At 36.2% G+C, this 7,500-nt stretch overlaps 1 protein-coding gene across 2 annotated transcripts in view; it reads left to right on the top strand.

The window, feature by feature from the left end:
* LOC147846427 (uncharacterized) overlaps positions 1-5,277 on the top strand; it is a 10,761-nt gene extending 5,484 nt beyond the window's left edge. Inside the window, exons 2-4 of one of the 2 annotated variants that reach the window (XM_087241142.1) lie at positions 1,017-1,160; positions 4,730-4,797; positions 4,886-5,277. The gene's annotated coding sequence lies outside the window, so the exon portion shown is untranslated. Of the gene's footprint in view, positions 1-1,016; positions 1,161-2,762; positions 2,951-4,729; positions 4,798-4,885 lie in introns of those variants that run through there. The other variant, XM_087241143.1, reaches the window with a different exon arrangement.
* Positions 5,278-7,500: the final 2,223 nt, after the last annotated feature.

Below are 7,500 nucleotides of genomic sequence, written 5' to 3'. Positions count from 1 at the left end.
TGAGGGGAGAGGCCAGACATTTTAAAATAAGTGGACCTTGGTGAAATAGGGTTGGGCCTTAGTGCCTACTCTTAAACTAAGTGTATAATAACTAGTTTCTTATATTTATACTCTGTGAAAGTAATTGATTTAACGTGTAACAATTTTTACTATCCAATCCTCATTTTTAAATAAATAAATAAATAAATTGCAAAAAAAAGCAGAGAATCTAAAATCATTTACTTTGCAATGAGGCCCATTTAAATTAATAAATTTAAATTAAGCCCATTTAAAAAAAATAATAATAATAAGTTGGACAGCAACAGTTGGACAGTTCCATTATTGTGCAATAGAGGGGGACTTTAAATTTGACCTAGTTTGTTTAAAGTGAATGACATCTAGTGTTTTATAATTATTGCAATGCATTTTATAAATCCAGTTTTCAGTGTCAAGCAGTCAGATTTACTGTTTTGTTAAAAGCAGCTGGAACTGGATTATTCATTCATTCATTTTCTTGTCAGCTTAGTCCCTTTATTAATCCGGGGTCGCCACAGCGGAATGAACCGCCAACTTATTCAGCAAGTTTTTAGGCAGCAGATGCCCTTCCAGCCGCAACCCATCTCTGGGAAACATTCACACACACATTCACACACACACACGCACTCATCCACTATGGACAATTTAGCCTACCCAATTCACCTGTACCACATGTCTTTGGACTGTGGGGGAAACCAGAGCACCTGGAAGAAAACCCACACAAAGGCAGGGAGGAACACAGAAACACCAACTGAGCCGAGGTTCTAACCAGCGACCCAGTGATCTTCTTGCTGTGAGGCGACAGCACTACCTACTGCGCCACTGCCTCGCCCAGGAACTGGATTAGAATAGATTTGATGCACATCAGACTCCTCTCTAATGAAATTAAAACATTCTCACTGAATTTCTCCAGATGTAGATGCCCAAAGTCATCTTCCTGCTGCATGATTATTCGTGAGCCATTTATCAGTATACAGCAACACAAATGCTCTTGTGCACAGGAAGAAGTTCCTCAGACAGGAAGTGGAGAGCAGTACTTTGGGAAGCCCTGCTGCTGCTGCTGCTGCTGAGCTTCTAGAACACCTGAAGTCCAGATACTGAATCTCTGCTCACCTGCACTCAACTCAACTCTGATGCAGCACCAGGTGAGTCCTCATTCACTGTCACTCTGTGCTTTTGACAAACGAAAGCTTTTGGTTAGCTTGGATTGAGCCTGTTTCACACACTACATGGCATTCATTGTAATATGAAGTAAAAATGATTAGCCCTCCTGTAAATTTCTTTTCTTTTTCAAATTTGTCCCAAATGATGTTTATTAGAAGAAGGATTTTTTTTTACACTATTTTACTTTATTTACTTTTATTTTACTTTATTTGTTTCTTCTGGGTAAAAAAAAGATCAATATTATTAGTTTTCTAAAGCTATGTTTTTTTTCAATTGTCTACAGACCAAACCACAGTCATACAATGACTTGCCTAATTACCTTAACATGCCCTGTTAACCTAATTTACCTTGTTAAGCCTTTAATTGGCACTTTAAGCTGAATAGTATCTTGAAAATATGTAGTAAAATATTATGTGTTGTCATCATGGCAAAGTTATGCCCATATTATTTTGTAAAACTCACTGTACACTTTACTAGTACCGGGTTGGACGCGCTTTTGCTTTCAAAACTGCCTTAATTCTTCGTGGCATACATTTACAAGGTACTGGAAATATTCCTCAGAGATTTTGGTCCATATTGACACGAAAGCATCAAAAAAGCAGTTGCTGCAGATTTGTCGGCTGCAAATGTTGCAAAGTTGCAAATGATTTGTCGGCTGTTGTAGGCTGTTTGTGTGGGTTTCCACCGGGTGCTCCGGTTTCCCTCACAGTCCAAAGACATGAGGTACGGGTGAATTGGATAGGCTGAATTGTCTGTAGTGTATGAGTGTGAATGAGTGTGTGAATGTTTCCCTGAGATGGGTTGCCACTGGAAGGGCATCCGCTGCATAAAACTTATGCTGGATAAGTTGGCGGTTCATTCCACTGTGGCGACCATGGATTAATAAAGGGACTTAGCCGAAAAGAAAAAGAATAAATGAATGACATGCCGCTTTTTCCTGCCGGAAGTTGGGAGAACATTAGTACACTGTGGTCATAAAGGGATGGACATGGTCAGCAACAGTATTCAGGTAGGCTGTGGCATAGACATGATGCTCAATTGGTACTAATGGGTTTAAAGTGTGCCAAGAAATTATCCCCCACACCATTACACCACCACCACCACCAGCCTAAACCGTTGATTCAAGGCAGGATGGATCCTTGCTTTCATCTTGTTGAGAGCAAAATCTGACCCTACCATCCGAATGCCTCAGCAGAAATCGAGATTCATGAGACCAGGCAACATTTTCCCAATCTTCTATTGTCCAATTTTGGTGGGCCTGTGCGAATAGTTTCCTGCTCTTAGGTGACAGGAGTGACACCCGGTGTGGTCTTCTGCTGCTGTAGCCTATCCAGCTCTAGGTTAGACGTGTTGTGTGTTCAGAGATGCTCTCCTGCATACCTCAGTTGTAAACGAGGTGTTATTTGAGTTACTGTTGCCTTTCTATCAGCTGGAACCAGTCTGGCCATTCTCCTCTGTCCTTTGGCATCAACAAGGCATTTGCGCCCACAGAACTGCTGCTCTCTGGATATTTCTCTTTTTCTGATCGTTCTTTGTGAACCCTCTGTAAATCCCAGTAGATCAGCAGTTTCTGAAATACTCAGACCAGGCCGTCTGGCACAACTTTGCCACAATTAAAGTCACTTAAATCACATTTCTTTCCCATTCTGATGCTCGGTGTGGACTGCAGCAGATCGTCTTCACCATGTCTACATGCCTAAATGCATTGAGTTGCTGCCATTTGATTAGCTGATTAAATATTTGCCTTAACGAGCAGTTGGACAAGTGGCCAGTGAGTGTACGCTATATCTGTTATAACGTATATGCCCACGGAATATTTTTTCATCCACATTTGAAACTAAGGGCCCTATCATACACCCGGCGCAATGTGGCGCAACGTGTGACGCACAAGTTTTAGCTTGGTGCAAGAGTCGTTTTGACGTTTTGCGCCACGCTGTTTAAATAACAAACGCATTTGCGCTCATAGTTGTTCTGGTCTATAAAGGAAGGCGTTTTGAGGCGCATTGCTGGCGCATTGCTATTTTGAGAAACCATAATAGATTTTTCAATAGACCAGAACAAAGCCAGTCTATTGTCCAGCGCAGAGTTGCGCCTCGCTTACACACTGCTTAATACACACAAGATGTAGAGCAATACACAAATATCTTTACATTTGAAAAAGAATTAAAATATTAAGGATATATATAGGATATAATAAGGATATATGTATGGGATATAAATAAAAAGGATTAAATTATTACAAAACATATTATTTTCTAGCCTACATGAATATGAAAACTATACTTTCATGCCTTCTTCATCTCGGGGGGCTTTTTCAGTTTATTTGTGACAATTTACTTTTGTATAATGTTATTATTTTTAGATGTATTATTTATTATATCCATATTTATATTTGTTTTAATAAAAACAAGCTTAGATTTGCCCACCTGTCAGGTTTTAGACCATATTGAGCACAGCATGCGTATTTGGATATAACTCAGTTTTTTGAACACATTTCATTATTATTGTTCATTTATTCGTTTGCTGGAAATTAGAAATGAATTTAGAAAAAGTTTTGAAACAAATCTTTGCGCTTAACAAACTAAATTAATTATTCATAGGCTAATTGATGTCTGTGCGTACAAGGTTTTCCTATCATAAGAGCGAAAGTAAAAATAGATAATGAGAGGCCTTATCTCTCTTTCTCGCGCTGTAGATGCTCTGTTTAACTGTTTTCTTGCTAGTTAATGGCTCAGTTTTATCCACTTGAAAAGTCGTCAAGTAAAATGCAACTGGCTCTTAAAGGCAATGGGAGATAAGACTCTGGTTTATTCTCAAAACACACCTATACTCTTTAAGAAAATAAGCTCAACCCTTTTAGACCATGCACCATGGCGCAAAATGGATTTTTCCATTCTTATATTAGCAAAAATGGATTCTGACACGCCCTTAATGCGTTTGCGCCCTGCGCTTTGCGCATGGATTGTCAAAATAGAGCCCTTTGTGTCATGGAAGTTATTTTAAATCAAAAGAGGATAATTTACTTGCGAAAGACTTTCATATATGACGAAGTAAAATCTTTTATATCTCTTGCAGTTACAGGTTTCAGACCAAATGTGTGAAAAAGGCTAAGAATAAAATGTAGATTCATTTATTACTTTTCTTGTCGGCTTAGTCCATTTATTAATCTGGGGTCGCCACAGCGGAATAAACCGCCAACTTATCCAGCAAGTTTTTACACAGAGGATGCCCTTCCAGCCGCAACCAATCTCTGGGAAACATACACACATACACACACACACACACACTCATACACTATGGACAATTTAGCCTATCCAATTCACCTGTACCGCATGTCTTTGGACTGTGGGGGAAACCGGAGTAACCGGAGGAAACCCACGCGAACGCAGGGAGAACATGCAAACTCCACACAGAAACACCAACTGAGCTGAGGATCGACCCAGCGACCTTCTTGCTGTGAGGCGAATGTGCTACCCACTGCGCCACTGCGTCACCCAAAATGTATGATATCAGTTTGAAATGAACAACAACAAGCTGTTTGTCCCTTCAGGCTAACAACAATGAATAATGCTGCCCTGAAGATCAGCACAGTTTCTCTCACGAAATGTCTTCCTTCAGGTAATGATCCTGCTGCTGTTTCCATCATCCAGCATGTTTTAGTATGAAGTGAGATCCAGAAGTAGATTCAGTTGTTTTGTTATTGCAGATTGTGGAGGAAGCTTCTACGAGAAGCTTGAGCTTGAGCCAGAATGGTTGGCCATCTTGAAACGACAGACAACCTTCAGAAGCCATCCCACAGTTTCCGGAACTTTCCGCTGGACAACAGACTACACAGCAGAGACAAAACACATTACAATGATCACAGCTGCTTATTTTCTGATAGCTTGCTGATACCATATTCATTTGCATTGCTAAGTATTTTAGCCTCCTGTTCCTCTGCTTCTTTCAGGTGGGATTTCAGTCCATCAGACACACATCTACATCCTGGTGGGCAAAGCGGACAGACTTACAGGGAGGAGTTTGTAAACTTTTTTTGATGACTATAGAAATTTCAAAAGAACTGCATTTGCCGTTATTAAAAATGCAAGAAATTATAAATGACTTTATCCTCACTTTTGTTCATAGTATCCTTGTTAAATAAAACTACTAATTTTACAATGTTCTTTGACAAAAAATTAAAATAAATTTTTTTTTCAGCTATTCAATATTGTAATATGATGTTACAACAGAGCTTTATCACATAAATGCTGGTCTTAGGGTATTTTTAATCATCAAATACATAAGTATTCAAATGTTAATAAAAATTGATGATGATAATAATAATAATAATAATAATCATACCAATAATAACAATAGTAACAATAATAATAATAATAAGTTTTTGTTGTACTTTGGAGTCAATGCAGGTTTGGTGAGCTAAAGAGACTTAAATGAAGAAGAGACTTAATAGAAGTAAGCTCAACAGATAGTGTGTGTTTTCCCTATAAAAATGATTATGTTAAAATCAAAGATATTTTAATAATTTTAAATATTGTACATTTCATTTTTAGTCACTATTGTATGTTTTATTTTGTAAATTACTATAAACATTTAAAAAACTATATATAAAATTTGTTATATTTCCTTTTTTCCTCAATTTGTTTAACGCAGAGAAGATTTTTTCCACACATTTCTAAACATAATAGTTTTAATAACTCATTTCTAATAACTGATTTATTTTATTTTTGTCATAATGATAGGAAATAATATTTTACTAGATATTTTTCAAGTAACTTTTATATAGCTTAAAATGACATTTAAAGGCTTAACTAGGTTGATTAGGTTAACTAGGCAAATTAGGGTAATTAGGCAAGCTATTGTACAATGATAGTTTGTTCTGTAGACTATCAGGAAAAAAAACTAGCTTAAAGGGGCTAATAATATTGACCTTAAAATGGTTTATACAAAAATTAAAAACTACTTTTATGCTAGCCCAAATAAAACAAATAAGACTTTCTCCAGAAGAAAAAATATTATCCGACATATAAATATATATCAGACATCTGTTAAACATCATTTGGGAAATATTTAAAAGAGAATTAAAAAAAAAAATCATAGGGGGGGCTAATAATTCTGACTTCAACTGCACATACATATTATAATTTAAATTATAATAATTTTTACTTATTTATTTATAATTTTTGCTTAAATAACAAGATAGCATCAAGTTTTTAGACATGGTCATATCTTTAGTTAAAACAATACTAATGTTTTAGCTTTAGAGGTGTCAAGTAGTCAATTTAACCTTGATTTTCAGTAACCATTATTGTTTCTGACAGTTGCCATTTCCTCAAAAAATGCTCTAAAAGACATTATTTTTATTTGAAATTTTGAAGAAAGAGATGTTATCAGACCTATAGAATAACATGCATATGAACATTTTACTCAATCAAGAGAAACTGACTCCTTGGTCTCTTATTTCTTCCGCCACTACTGTATTTTATTGGGATTTTTATAAATAAAGTCTATTCATTGTTATCAGCATTATTAAAGATAACATCAAACCAAAATATTAAATAAAAAAAGTAAAATTTAAAAATAAATAAATAAATAAATACACATTTTGAGCTATTATTTTGGGTTAAAGGGCTACAACTTAAGAAAGAGTTGTGATTCCTTTATCAAATGACAAATGTATGCCTAGATCACAAAAATAAATTTCCACAAATAGAATCAATAAATTATGAATACTTTTATTGCCATTCTTTATACGTGCGGGCGCCACCATTGGAATTGTTTTTGGCTGGAGATTTCTTTCTCTTAGATAGATTTTTAGAGGTTATAAACAGCTTGTTATGCTGCTTGATGTTTAAGGTTTTCTTATTATATTATTCTATATTTTATGTATAGTCATGAACACGGTTTTTTGTAGAGCAAGTAGACTGTTTTCTTCCATTTATTATTCATAGTCATTTCTCCCATAGGCAACTGAATCTGAAGTTCTAAAACAATTGCAAAAATGTGCACTGCAGAATAAGGTCAATAGTGTTGTCCCTTGAGAACGTGTTAAAATACTAATTTCTGTGACATACTGAATACAGGAATTCTTAAAGGTTCTAAGTATCCTAATACTTGCCCGGTTATTGTTTCTGACTGATGTCAAAATTGTATAATTCTGAACTCACTGAGAAGGGTGATGATGAGGAAGACAACATAAAAACACAGTAAAAAAATGCTGTAGGCTCAGCTCAGGTGAAAACACTGAAGAGGAACCAGAATGAAGGAGAGAATCTGAGAGAGACCCAGCGCTTCTGACATAACCCAGCACAGCAATTCTTCTGG

This window comes from Danio rerio, chromosome 2, assembly GCF_052040795.2.
Source record: "Danio rerio strain M-AB ecotype USA chromosome 2, GRCz13ab, whole genome shotgun sequence".
Taxonomy (NCBI): domain Eukaryota; kingdom Metazoa; phylum Chordata; class Actinopteri; order Cypriniformes; family Danionidae; genus Danio; species Danio rerio.
The sequence above is the reverse complement of the archived record's forward strand: the minus strand, read 5'-3'. Positions and strand labels throughout refer to the sequence as shown.